A 15,062-nucleotide genomic window follows, 5' to 3' on the forward strand; every position below is an offset into this window, starting at 1 on the left:
AAGGTTTTTAGAAACACAAAACTTTTCTATGTTGAAAAATACAAAAAAAATATGTCTAAATTGTGTCTTCTCTTCACCACTTACATTGCTAAAACAACTGTAATTCAAACCACATCATGTTCCACTAGGAATATTATAAAAAATTCATGAATTCTCCCTTCTTTTACTTTTGCCTCCCCTGTAGTCTATTCCCCAGGCTTCCAAGGTGGCTCAGTGGTAAAGAACCTGCCTGCCAATGCAGAAGATATGGATTCAGCCCCTGAGTCAGGGAGATCCCCTGGAGAAGGCAGTGACAACCCACTCCAGTATTCTTGCGTGGAAAATACCATGAACAGAGGAACCTAGCAGGCTACAGTCCCTGGAGTCACAAAAAAAGTCGAACACTATTTAATAACTAAACAACAACAACAAATAGTCAATTCCTGCTGAGCAACTGAGGTAATCTTTCAAAATATAATTCAGAAGGGGTTGTTCGTCTCATCAAACCCTCTGATGGCTTCTCATTTTTCTCAGAGTCAAGTCAAAATTTGGACAATGCCGAATATGCCTTACAGGGGCATATTAACCCTCTTCCCCCATCCTCTCTTTCTTTGATGTTATCTCCTGTAACTTCCCCTCCTGTTGGTGAATTCCAAGTAGACATAATGGGCTGTCTGCTTTCCCTCAAGCTTCCCTGATATGTTCCCACCTCAGGGTCTTTGCACGTGAAGTTTCCTCTTTAGGAGGGTTCTCTCCTCAGAGATCTGCACAACTTTCACCTTCACCCTCATCACACCTCTGACCAAAGCCACTTCATTGATTCCTTCCCTTTCTCTTTAAAAGGCCAACCCTTGGCCACTTCTACCCAGCACACCTCGTCCTCTTTTTATTCTTTTCTTCTCCACAGCCTTTATCGCTGACATGCCGTATGTTTTTGCTATTTGTTTCTTTGTCTTCTTGCTCCCTCCACTATGATTCAAACTCTTGAAGGACAAGAAATTCTGTTTGGCTCACTTTTTTACCTCCAGCACTGGAAATAGTGCTTTGCATATAATACCTTCTTAATAAATATCAATAATTGTTGAAGGAATGAAACGAAACATACTAAAAATTCTCATAGAGGGGAAAAACACCCAGATGCATCTTAAAAGGTTTTAAGACAAATCAACATCAGACTTTTGACATATTGAATGCTGAAGAAAACATTTGAATGGCTTTGAAAGACAATTTTGAGTTAGAAGTCTGCTTTCAACCAAACTGCCATTTGAGATGGAGAGAAAAGGAAGAATGTATTCTAATACATATACACTCAGAAAGTTTACTTCTCTTAGATTTTCCTTGAATGAGTAATGTATATTCTAAAAATGAAGAAAGATATGTGGGATACCAAAAATAAAGTAGTGGGGGAGTGACGCCAGCATCACAGTGATGTGAAATGCTCTCTTTGTTTCTCCCCTCCAAACAACAACCAGTAAAACGTTCACAACGCAACAAAGGTGTCTCTGCCCAACGCACCAGGGTACTGGGGCATTCCACATTATCTGTACATCTAAAAATGGGTGGACTAGAACAAACAGAGGAGGTAGAACCAGAAACACAGTGGAGATGGTGCCTGCAATCCCAGCTCACCAGCCACAGCCGCTGAGCCCAGAGCCCAGAGAACCCAGGAGCAGAAGAGGAGGAGATGCAGACAACAATAGCCTCCCAGCCACCATGCAACTACAGCCACAGAAAAATGGGCAGCAGTGAGTGGCAGGGCCCATGGTTTGTCCCTTGTCACAGAGACACCCATGACGCCTTCTGCCCTCTGCCTGCAGCAGCAGAGCCTATGAACCTGACATGGCAGAGGTGCCTGCAGCACCCAGCTCCCTGTCACCTTCCCCTTCCCCTGTGGTTCAGAAGCCCACAACTCAAAAGATCCTGAGCTTGGTGGAAGAGCCCACTATCTGGTGCCCCAGCCAGTGATGCCAGTGACACCAGCAGCTGCAAGCCACCACTGACCCATCCTGGAGGGAGGCACAGCGGTGATAATGAGGGCCCCGAGCCATTCCTTAGACAGAGGCCCTGAAAGGTGAAAAGTGCCAACTCTCAAATTTAAACCAGAGGCAGCTCAGGTAAAAGAAACCAAAATCATGGTATGGCGCCACCTACTGGAAAGCAAAAGAAAGGCCTCTAATTTCTAGATGCTCCAGCTGAATTCTTCAGTTCAGTTCAGTTCAGTCGCTCAGTCGTGTCCGACTCTTTGCGACCCCATGAATCACAGCACACCAGCCCTCCCGAGACAAGTAAAAAAAACAAACCAAAAGGAACTTTACCTAAAGAAAGATGTTGAATAGTTCAGACGCACCAGCAAAGGAAGAAGTCATCAAGCAGCGTGAAGAACCAAAATAACATGGTACTAGAAAAAGAAAATGGCAATTCTCCAGAAACCAGACTTTAAGTCACAGAAAATTGTGATCTAACTAATAGATCACATTAAAACAAAAAAACTATTATGAAGAAACTCAGTGAGCTACAAGAAAAGTCAGAAATGCAGTGCAATGAGCTTAGGAATAAAACTAATAATCAGAGGGAAAAGTTTACCAAAGAGATTGAAACTCTAAAAGTTAGCCAAACAGAAATTCTGGAGCTAAAGACCTCAATAAATAAGATGACGAATACATTAGAAAGCATTAGAAATAGAGTGCACCGTACAGAAAGGGAATTAGTGAGCTCAAAAATAGAAATCTAGAAATGATACAGATAAAAGAGAAAAGAAAATTGAGAGTCCCCCCAAATGAAGAAATTCTCCAAGAATATTCCAACTCTTTTAGGAGGGGCAACATTAGGGTAATGGGTATACATCCTAGAAGGAGAAGAGAGGGAGAAGAGAGTGATTATTTAAAGAAATAATAGCTGAGAACTTCCCAAACCTGGGGAAGGGCCTGTATATACAAGACTGTGATGCTAAAAGAATATCTAGTTAGTTTAACACAAAAAGACCTTCTCCAAGACACAATATATTAAAACTATCAAAAGTCGATAACAAAAAAAATAAAAGAATTTTAAAGGCAGCCAGTAAAAACTAAAAGGGTTGTAATCTAAAAAGAAACCCCCTTTAGGCAATCAACAAATTTCTCAGCAGAAACTCTGCTGGCCAGGTGGGACTGGGATAACATTCTCAAAATGCTGAAAAATAAAAATTGTCATCCAAGAATACTCTATTCAGCAAAATTGTCATTCAGATACAAAGGAGAAATAAAGACTTTCACAGATGAACAAAAGCTGAGGGAGTTCATCAACACCTGACCTGCTTTATGGGACTTCCCTATTGGCTCAGACGGTAAAGAATCTGCTTGCAATGTGGGAGACCTGGGTTCCATTACTGGGTAGGAAAATCCCCTGGGGGAGGAAATGGCAACCCACTCCAGTATTCTCGCATGGAGAATTCCATGGACAGAGGAGCCTGGTGGGTGACAGTCCATGTGTTTGCCAAGAGTTGAACACTACTGAGTGACCAGCTTTATAAAAAATATTGATAGGAACTTTTCTATCACAAACAAAAAGGCAAAAATACATAGACATTTGAGTTAGGTGGTAAATAGAATTAGAAAATTGCAACTCTATATCAGCATATGTTTTTGAGTACTTTATTCAAGCATGAAGTTTAAAGGGAAGAAAAGCAGGAAAGAATAACGATAGCTACTTCAATTTGGTTTAAAAAATGCATAAAAAGTGATAATTTGAGACAGCAAAAAGAAAAAAGAAGGATGGATCTCACAGATAAATGAAGATAAGATACTATCAGCAGAAATGGACTGTTTTATCTACGAGACATTTTGTACAAACGTCATGACAACCATACAACATGAGTCTAGTGCAGAGACATGAAACAGGAAGAGAGGAAACTGAGAAAACACTATTAAGAAGTCATCAAACCAAAGTGACAGACAGAAACTTAAGGAAAAAGAAACAATGGAGATATAGAGCAACCGTAAAACGAAGATAAAATGGCAGTACTAAGTCCTCATCTGTCAATAATCACACTAAATATGAATGGGTTGAATTCAGCAATCAAGACACAGAGTGACTGGGTGGATTTAAAAATAAGACAGAATTATATGCTTCCCCTAGCTCTAACAACAAGCATAGGCTCAAAAGGAAGGGAGATCAAAGTCACTCTCAGCTTTTACAATGGCTTTCATCAAAAAAGCAAGAAATAACAATGTTGTCGAGGATGTGGGTAAAAGGCAGCCCTTGTACACTATTGGTTGTTCAGTCACTAAGTCGTGCCCAACTCTTTGTGATCCCATGGACTGCAGCACACCAGACTTCCCTGTCCTTCACAATATCTCAGAGGTTGTTCAAACTCACGTTCATTGAGTCAGTGATGCCACGCAACCATCTCATCCTCTGTTACCCACTTCTCTTCCTGCCTTCAATCTGTCCCAGGATCAGGGTCTTTTCTAATGAGTCGGTTCTTTGCATCAGGTGGCCAAAGTATTGGAGCTTCAGCTAAAGCATCAGTCACACAATTGGTGAGAATATAAATTAGTACAACTACTATGGAAAATATGGAGATTCCTCAAAAACTTAAGAATAGAACTACCATATGATCTAACTATCCCACTTCTGGGTATTTATCCAAAGAATATGAAAACACTTACTTGAAAAAATTATATGCACCTATGTGTTCATCATAGCATTGTTTGCAATAGTCAAGATATGGAAACAACCTAAGAGCCCATTAACAAATCAGTGAATGAAGATGTGTGTGTGTGTGTGTGTGTGTGTGTGTGTGTTTGAATACCACACAGCCATAAAAAAGATGAAACTTTGCCATTTGGGACAACATGAATGGATCTTGAAAGTATTATGCTTAGTGAAATAAGTCAGACCCAGAAAGACAAATACATAATTTCACTCATATGTAGAATATAAAAAACAAGCATAGCAAATGAACAAACCAAACAAACCAAAATAAACATGTAGATACAGAGAGCAGAATAGTGGTTACCAGTGGGGAAAGGGTGAAGGAGAGGGTGAATTGGATAAAGGGGATCAGCTCTATGGTAACAAATGGAAGCTAAACTTTTGGTGGTGGTCATGGCGGTAGAAATATAATAAAGTAAAAACAATGTTGTACACCTAACATTTGTATAACGTCATACAGCAATGTTACCATAGTAACCCAAAATATAAGTGTGTGTGTGTTCATTCACTCAGTCATGTCTGACACATTTGCAAGCCCAGAGACTGTAGCCTATTGGGCTTCTCTGCCCGGGGAATTTTCCAGGTAAGAATACTGGAGTAGGGTGCCATTTCCTACTCCAGACAGTCTTCCTGATGCAGGGATTGAACTCACGTCTCTTACATTTCCTGCATTGGCAGGCAGGAATTAATAGAGAGGACTGGTGGTGCTAAGTGGCTGCCTTAAGGTCGGGAGCAGAGTCGTGAAGTTACCCACAGTGGTTGCTGTGTTCGTAACTAAGAACTCGATGACCTGGCCAGGCTCATGATAAAAGGCCTCATCCCCCAGACCTTATTCATTCCTCTCTGCTTCCCACTCCATCTCTGAATCACTAACTTCTGCTGCTGCCCACTGAACGGAAGGGACTGTGGGCGACTCAGCTTCCTGATCATTCAGTATGAGAAAGTGACGCCAGTCATTTCTTCAGAGTACTCATCATTGGTATCTCACTTTTTCCTTGTCACCCTCCACACCCACATTTGCACCCTTCTGGAAAGAAAGGATCCACGAAAGCTGTATGAGTTACCACTGTGTCTTTAGATCCAGAGGAACACCTCTACCAAGGAAAAGAAGACAAAAATCACAAAATCTTAACACTGGGGAGAAACCTAGAGGCTGTTGTGTACTGCAGCACAACCAGGACCTTCCTTACCTAATGCAGAATCACTAACTGAATCTCAGTTCCCCTATTGCAGTTCAGAACTATTCCCATGACACAACATCATTGTAACAGGACCCCAGAGGCCCAGGGAGCTGAAAGCAGATTCTTTGTGGCAGAGCCATGCTTTAAGCCCATCCCCATATACCCGTCTTCAAGGATACCTGTTAGGAGTCACAGTGAATATTCAGCTCCAGCTAGAAGAGAGGGAGAAAAGGGCATTGGTGGAAAAATGGCTTCCCTGCCTTTGAGATACCTTTGAAAGTGAAGGTGTTAGTAGCTCAGGGTGTCTGATTCTTTGTGACTCCATGGATTGTAGCCCACCAGGCTCCTCTGTCCAGGGAATTCTCCAGTCAAGAATACTAGAGTTGCCATTCTCTTTTCCAGGGGATCTTCCTGATCCAGGGATTGAATCCAGGTCTCCTGCATTGCAGGCAGATTCTTTATTGAACCACATTCAGCTTTAGAACAAATTACGCTTTGTTCTTTCTATTAGAACCAAATAGGAACATTCATTTTAATCATGAAAATCAAGCAGCATTTTATCCAAAGTATTTTGAGAAAAGACTGTAATGACAGCTCCATATTAAGAACTAACTACCTCAGGGTAGCTAAAAAAAACTTGCTGAAATATCAGAAAAAAGGTGGAAAACAACAAAACAGATAAGTCAACTCTAAAGAAAGCCATTCGGAAGAATTATATGCCTAAGTAACATATTAAACAGTCACCCCACCCCTGTTTTTTCCCTCAAATTCCCTCTTTCACTGTCATTTTCCTTTACTTATCCTATTTCTGAAGTTTGAAAGGAATTTCCTGAGTCTCCAACTAAAACTGAATAAAAGAAAAGCCTGCTTAGGCAATTTTAAGTAAAGTTATAAATCTGCAGCTGCTCGAATGAAAAAATTGTTTCAAACAACAACAGCATTCTGGGTTGAGCTATTATTTTTGCAATCACTTGAGGAGTTAAGCCTTGCTCCTGACTTGTTAACTTCCCGTGACCCATAAGGGAAGTGAAAGCTGAGATGGGATCCCCATGAGACTGAAAATCAGAGTCTTTGTGTTTGTACAATTAAGAGCCACACTGCCTGCAAGTCACCTCAGCATGCTATTCTACAACCTGCTCTCCACAAAATAAGAAGCACTTTGTGAGTTATTTCCATTCCCAGGGGGAGCTTTTCTCATATCTATAGTTACTAAAATGTGCTATGAATTCTGACCCTCACATATGTCCCTCACCTTCCGGAAATCTTTGCTTAAAAGAGAGACTAATACTTTCTTGCCCAATAATTGTTCTCAGAAAACGTTAAATCTATGGGAGAGTGTTCCTGGAACTGCTCTATGCCCATTGCAGTAATGATCTTCTTCTTGCCTCACTATGGAATCCGGTCGACTTTATCCACTCCACTCACAAAGAGAAACAACCTGTCAGGCAAGGAAGGATGACTTCCAATGACTTTGTAGTCAGCCATGTTAGCAATTTCCTCACCCATGAGCTCCCATTGAGCCCAGGGAAGAACTGAAACAGAGAAGGATAGGATATCACTAAAGAGGCTGTTTTTCACATTTTCATTTCACATGATTCATGCTGTTTCATCAAGAGTATCACAAGTAGGCTTTCTTCTTTTTTGCGCTGCTCTGACCATGTTGTGCTTAACTATCTACTTGTTCATCTTCCCCATTATCTTTTTTCCTTCATAATAACTACCAGGGTTTTATTTCCTTTTCTTTTCTTGGTATGTCTGTCTTGTTTTATTACAAAAAGAGGCAACTAAACTAAAAAAAAAAAAAGAATTTTTCCACTCTCTTGAGTATTTTAGTATATTTTCTGCTAGGCTCTTTCTATGCATCTCTGTTAGTAAGATAGTATAATTACATTGTACCTCAATTTTCAACATGTATTTTTCACTAGTGATATATTGAAGGACTTAGCCTTTAAGCTTCTGTACCTTTAAATGACTGCATAACATCCCATCACGTGGTCATCTTCAATGTTATCTAACCAAATTTTCAGCAGTGGGACATTTCCAATTTACTGTTGCTATAAATACTTCTAGGATGAACATTTTGTGAATTAAGTATTTTACATATTTTGGATTATTTCCCTGGTATCCAAGAAAAAAGTGGTTGTATGACATGAAAATATTTATGGATTTATATTTATAGTGTCAAATTGTTTTACACTGACTTTTTTTGACATAATATTCATTTAAAGTAAAAAGTTTATTCCTGCTTTCTAATTTAAGCTGTTTCTATTAAGCAGTTTTTTAAAAAAATATTTTATCTAAATGATTCCAATCAGCCAGCGATCTTTATTTCTTGTTCTTGTTGGCAGAATTCTGCAATGGACTAAGTGAGGAGCTTTGGATAAAATGCTATCCCCAAGTAACTCATTGCTGCTTGAAACCATACCCTTAGCCCTCAGTGAGCTAAGCCAACAGGGAAAGAAGTATTCCAGAAGTTCTACAGGTATTCTCCTGTTCAAATCCTGTCTTGGCGTCTCATCTAAATAGAGCTTTGGAAAAATCATTGACCTCTGTCTTGGAGCTCAATGTAATCTGTCAACAAATCAAGATGCCATGCCAACAGAACACCTGGGAGACTGGGAGTGGGAAATGACTTAAGAGAATGTTGAGCCTCTTTATTAAGAGAAAGAGAGCTTTTCATTTGAGAACTCATCAACAACTATAGATGGAAGGCACCATACCTCCAAGGTGAATGTGAAATATCTTAGAGCAGTAAGGCTTTCTGCAAGTCAAAACTATTGAGGAATTTGCCAGACAAATCTGCTGAGGCTCCCCCTCCTCTCCGTTTCAGCCCCAGGTGTCTCTGGGTCTATGCTTCCTCATCAACAGTGAGAGTGTTGATCCTAGCACAGTTTGTCACAACATAGCTGCCACGTCCTCAGGTCTTCCTCAGTTCCTGGAACTATGATGGAAAAGTCATCTACATCACTTATCATGCTCCCAAGAGGTCTAGGATCTGGGTACTCTTATCTGATGATGAGGGCTTCCCTGGTGTGGCTCAGCAGGAAAGACTGCCTGATTCCAAGGGCTGCTTCTGCTTCCCCTCATCGTTGCCTTATTCCTAATGGAATCTCTGGAAGAATTCAAGTTTGTGCTATGCACTTATTCCCATACCTCTTTCCTTCAAAGTTTTTCTGCTGTCCCGCCCAACAGGGCCTGAAGTAATTTCTTACAGGAATCCCAGAGTAGGAGGAGGTACCACTTACTTCCTCCGTTTCCCACCTAATTCTCAGCTCCCCCAACTCCTTTATTTTTGGTTTGCTACCCAGCTGCCTCTGGACAGCATATTCTAACCACAGCCAAGGTGAATTCTAAGATTAGACAATTTAGTCCCATGTTACAAAAGTGATTCGTGACTATCGGATACACGTGGCAAAGAGTAAGCTTCAATATTTTCGAAGAGAGGAACTAAGTTGCTAAGAGAGTTCTGGTCTTTTATACAGGAAGAGGAGGACCATCTTGTTCATTATGAAACACAGGGTGAAATCCCTGTTAGAATTAAAATGGGGGGGTGGAAGAAACAACTAACCATAGTGTCAGACGAAACAAGGGGTGCCAGATATTTAAACATGGATTGGAAAACTTCTTGACAGATTGTTGTACAGAAAACTCATCACTGAATCTGATAAGATAAGATGACCAATTCTGAGAGTCTATAACAAAGACCTGGCTTTTTCAATCCTATCTTAACTCCATCTCTTTAACTCACCAGGCTTCTGCTTTAGGCTCAGACAACAGAACTACCTTGTGAGGGGCCAACTACCAAACAGCCAAAGGCATTTCTCTCTAGGTTCTGGCTCACCCTTCACCTTCTTTCTTACTTTTTTAGCTGTGCTGGCTTTTCACTGCTGCAAGGGCTTTTTCTCTAGTTGTGGTGCACGGGTTTCTCATGGTGATGACATTTCTTTTTGTGAAGTGTGGGTTCTAGGATGTGTGGACTTCAGTAGTTGCAGCTCCCAGCTCTAGAGCACAGGCTCGGTAGTTGAGGCACACAGGCTTAGTTACTCCAAGGCATGTGGGATCCTCCTGGATCAGGGATTGAACCCGTGTCTCTTGAATTGGCAGTTGGATTCTTTACCACCGAACCACCAGGGAAGCTCACCCTTCAGCTTCTTAAAGCTACCAAATACCGGGATCAGCAGCTTCTCTGGATTCTGGTTGAAGAATTATTCTTAAGACAGAATGCCCAAAAAGGACTTAGACCTTCAAGTTCTGTGAATGACCAACAGGGGAAAGCATTCACCAGAGATCCAAAATCTGTGTCATTGACTTGTCCTCAATATTTTTTCCCTGGATGATGATGCTTCATCTCAGATAACATGCTGGTATTGTGGATTATCTTTTATATTCTTATATATATATAGCTTGGAGAAGGAAATGGCAACCCACTCCAGTGTTCTTGCCTGGAGAATCCCAGGGACGGGGGAGCCTGGTGGGCTCCCGTCTATGGGGTCACACAGAGTCGGACACAACTGAAGTGACTCAGAAGCAGCATATATATAGCTAAAACTATGTACAATAAAAATAGAAATGCCTTTCCCATATTTTCTGAATAAGATGGTGTAGTGAGGTAGAATGATGGCCAGCACCCAGAAGGATATGTTCAATTAGTATCTCAGAAACCTATGAATGTGACCTTATTTGGAGAAAGAATCCTTGTAGATGTAATGAAATTAGGGATCTCAAGATGAGGTTGAGATCATCCTGGATTATCCACATGGGCCCTAAATCCAATGACAAGTGTCCTTAAAAAAGATACACAGAAGAGAGACACACAGAAAGAGGATGAGAAGCTCATGTAAAGACAGAGACAGAGGTTGGACTTATGCAACCACAAGTAAAGGAATTCCCGGAGCCTCTAAGATGCTAGAAGAAGCAAGGAAAGATTTTCCCATAGAGCCTTCAAGGAAAGTGCAGCCCTGTGGGCCTTTGATTTTATTTATTTTATCTTATTTGTATTTTGGGCCTTTGATTTTAGACTTCTAGCTCCAGACCTGTGTTAGAATACATTTTGTTGTTTTAAGTCACAAAGATTGTGGTGATCTGTTATGTTACCACCAGGAAATAGGATATTATTTTGGTACATTATTTGGTACAGGAGAAGTCTGAATTGTAGCAGAACCTCTGAGTCTATAATGTTAGAACCACCCAGATCTGAGTGAACATTTTCAAGTGCAAATTGACTATGTTCCATACCACTGCCTTCGCAGATTACAGAAGAAAGTTAGGAACATCTAATGAAACTCCTTGTTTACAAATAGTAGACTTTGCATGTCTTTGTATTATACCCCCACCCCAAAACACACACAAAAACATGCATACTACTTAACAGAGAAGTTTAAAATAAAAGAGTATGATGAAACTAAGCTCTGCTTAAGATACTATATCTTCAAATTCCATGCTGTTGGTGGGTATCCAAGACTTCAAAAAATGCCCTAAGGTTCTATGAGTCAGTGATAGCTTCATATTCTCTATCACCCTTGGGATGTCAGAAGAGTCAAGGTTTGTGCAGATGAGGTACTGGTTGGCAAATGTCCTGGTTCCTTTGTCTACTGGTGGCTCTTTCAAGAAGTTCCCTGAATGGTTGTCACTCTGCTCATCTCAAATCAGGTTCACCAGTAGAATAGACTTTCTAACTCACAATTTCTCTGAAGCTTCTATTTTATCCAGAATCATCACTCACTTGCTTCATAGCACATAATGCAGTGCCTAACTTCTAATTATTTGCTAATTTCTATACTGATTGATCTTTTTCCCCACTAGACAAGGATCTCCATGAGGGCAGTGACCATAACTGTTTAGTCCATTACTAGTATGATGGTAGGTCTATAATAAATGTTAAATATTTTGTTGAGTATTTGTTGAATTTAAGACTCCTGATCTCCCTTACTAGGTACAAAATTTTTAATGGTGGAAACTTCCAATATAATTGATATATTTTATCCCTGAGAGAAGAAGAAATACATTGCAAAGCTTTGAGACCAAGGGACCCATTTCCTAGTATATTTATTGTCTTTGAGTAATTATATTTAAGATGCGTATGTTTTCCCAAGAGATGTATAAAGATTATATAGTAATGAAGGAGGGAAAATAAAGTAAAAGGAGACACAGGCCTGGCCTTGAGTACCTTATACCCTAGTGCAAGAGACAGATATGCGTAGCAGAAATACATGCAGATGGAATGAAATAGTGCCTCGAGGGCACAGTGGTGGGGGGAGAACAAGCCACACTAGGAAAAGGAGGAACCCAGGAAGGCTTCACAGAAGAGGTTGCTTTTAAAATGGAACTTAAGGAAGGGGCGGGATTTAGAGGCACGACTCATAGAAGCTTACATCATCCAGTGTCAGGCTGAAGCTCAAGAAGGTATCTTAAATATTTAACAATTGCTCGAGCAATTGAGCTGAAATATGCTCCTGGACTAATTGCTGCTCTGGCATATGAAACAGCCAATTTCTATCAGAAAGCTGTTTGGAGCCTGCATACTCTGCTAAATGGAGAAAATATCTTCACTTGAAAATGTGTTTCTACACAGCTTATGCTTATTGTTATCATGGTCAGACTTTGTTGGCTAGTGATAAATGTGGTGAAGCAATCAGGTCGCTCCAAGAAGCAGAAAAATTTTATGCAAAGGCAGAAGCATTATGCAAAGAATATGGAGAAACCAAAGGACCTGGACCAACAGTCAAACCTTCGGGACACTTGTTCTTTAGGAAACTTGGAAATCTTGTGAAGAACACTCTAGAAAAATGTCAGCGAGAAAATGGATTTATTTACTTTCAAAAAGTTCCAACAGAAGCCCCACAACTGGAACTCAAAGCAAATTATGGTCTCGTAGAACCTGTACCTTTCGAATTTCCTCCTCCAAGTGAGCACTGGACACCAGAAACGTTGGCTGCTTTTGATCTCACCAAAAGACCCAAGGATGACAGTGCTAAACCCAAACCAGAAGAAGTGGTGAAACCTGTGAAAGAACCGGATATCAAACCTCAAAAGGACACTGGGTGCTACATCTCCTAAACTACATTGATCCAGTGTGCACTTTGAATTTCTCTACCAGTAGATAAGATAAACCATGGAACTTCATGTATCTTGCAATGATTTCTCTAAAGCCTATAGATTAATTTAGTACGTTCAGAAGGAATCTTCCTTCAGTTTATTCTTGATTTCTAACACAGTAGAGATGTTTTCTGCTTTGTTTCCAAACTCCTTTTGAATCAGGACAACCTGTGGACAGTTTTTATTGCACCTCTAAAGGGCATATTTGGGGATTGGGTTTTTTCTCCAAACATCTGGGTAGTAGTCAGTTTCAGGTTAAACACTATAGGCCAGAATCATGTGGTTTCAGGTGTGTTTTTCTATCTTCACAAAGAAAAATTTATTTTCCTTCCTCTTAATTGATACCAGAAGAATGACAGGAATCAGTTTTTAATAGATAGTTTTTTCCCCTCTCCATTATGTCACCTGGTAGCACAGACTTGTTATATTCCATGTCAGTTATCTTTTCTGGTGGGGGAAAAAATTACTTTCAGTTAAGGATCAAAAAATCTTCATACCAAATCACTTACACATGTTGGAGTCTATAACTTACTCATTAGTGTTTATAGGTGTATTAAGACCATCCAAAAACTTAACTCCTCTGCTGGTAGCCTTGCACTTCTTTTTAGCCTCAATAAACAAACCTCTAATATTTTTTAAAGTAAAAAGCAAAATAAAATAAAATGGAACTTAAGGATGGAAAGGATTTTGCAGGCAGAAAGAGAGCAGATGAAAGGAGACTGGAAATTTCAAGGGATGGAACTGCCAGAACCACAAAGAACAGACACCACACTTTGAAGGGTTTGTTAAGGAACATACCACAGTCCTCTCCATTACGCCCTGAATGTGTCAACCAGCAAACACCCAACCTCCATAGATTGTGATTTTCTAGTCCTGGCTGTTTAGAGATGTCCTCAGTGCATTTTACTTTTGGAGAGAAGGGTGGTGACAGTAAGAGATATGCTTGTAATTCTCTTTTATTAGTTTGTTTTAGACCATATGCTTTAGACTAGAAGAAAGATGCGTAGCTTTTTCCTTTCATAGATCTGAAAGCAGCTACTCATTCTTCTCACAAGCCTCAGTCCACATTTTCCGAGCCTACATTCCCTGCTGACAGTTATTATGTGTTTTAAAAATGATGTAAATTTTAATCTTAGTCAGAGAAACCCACAATTAGGAAGATCTGTCTGTAATCAGAAACATCCATGGTTTGCACGTGACCTTGCCCCATTTTGATAATATCCATCACAGAAAGTTGAGGTTCTCTGGCTAAGGCACTTTCCACATATCTTCCTGGACACCTTATATAAAGCTGGACCCTAATAAATGCTCACAATAGGCTTGGCCTCCTGGGAGGCACCTTATGCATCTCTAGACTGTAAGGGAAAACCTTTCCTTTAATGCTCAGATACAAAGAGTTTGAGCTGAAAACCTTGTTGAAAGTTCAGCAACGTTATGTCCTCTTTTATAACAAATGAGATCCAAGTAAATGAAGTTGAAACTTCATTTGGAAATAGAAATTCTTTAGAAGGGAATTATGTAAACTGAAAGAAAAATTTGCTCTTCAGTACACGGATTCCTGAGCAACAGAACAAACTCACCTGAGAATACAGAAGTTCCCATTTTCAGCCAGCAAGAAATGGTACTTCTCATCTCATGCTATATATATATTTTTACCACCCATATTGAGGAAACAGACCCAAATAAAACAGTGAAATAGAGTACTTTTTGTTCTTTAAGGTGCTACATTTTCTACCAAAGCCCTGAATATTATTTCCTCTAATCTCCGTCCATCCTATTCCCTAATAAAGCTTATTTTTTCCCCTGTGTCCCAGTTTCTCTTGGCAATATATTAAACATGGCCCAAAAAAAAAGTTCTAACTACTCCTTTTGCTCTAAGTAATTTTTCACTTCCTTTAAGAATTTTCCACAATCCTCCCCGAGGAATTTTTCCCACTCTAATAGTTAGTTGTACCACTTTTGTTTCACATCATCTCAAGGTTTGATTATAGCTATTAATTTAACTCCTCCCTCTCGATAATAAAATATAGATCTCCTAGGGCAGGAACTGTGTCTAAGTCTTTTCAGTTTCCCCCACGGTTCTTAACAAGACTGCTGTCTCCATGGCTCATCGAA

General features: G+C 40.0%; 1 protein-coding gene and 1 pseudogene across 1 annotated transcript in view; one reads left to right on the plus strand and one right to left on the minus strand.

The window, feature by feature from the left end:
* GPR141 (G protein-coupled receptor 141) overlaps positions 1 to 15,062 on the minus strand; it is a 55,441-nt gene that overhangs the window by 19,279 nt on the left and 21,100 nt on the right. The gene's annotated exons all lie outside the window — the stretch shown is intronic.
* On the plus strand, positions 901 to 13,303 carry LOC129551943 (BRO1 domain-containing protein BROX pseudogene; annotated as a pseudogene).

The sequence above is a fragment of the Moschus berezovskii genome, chromosome 3, assembly GCF_049115385.1.
Source record: "Moschus berezovskii isolate FMDL1 chromosome 3, NW_MosBer_1.0, whole genome shotgun sequence".
Taxonomy (NCBI): domain Eukaryota; kingdom Metazoa; phylum Chordata; class Mammalia; order Artiodactyla; family Moschidae; genus Moschus; species Moschus berezovskii.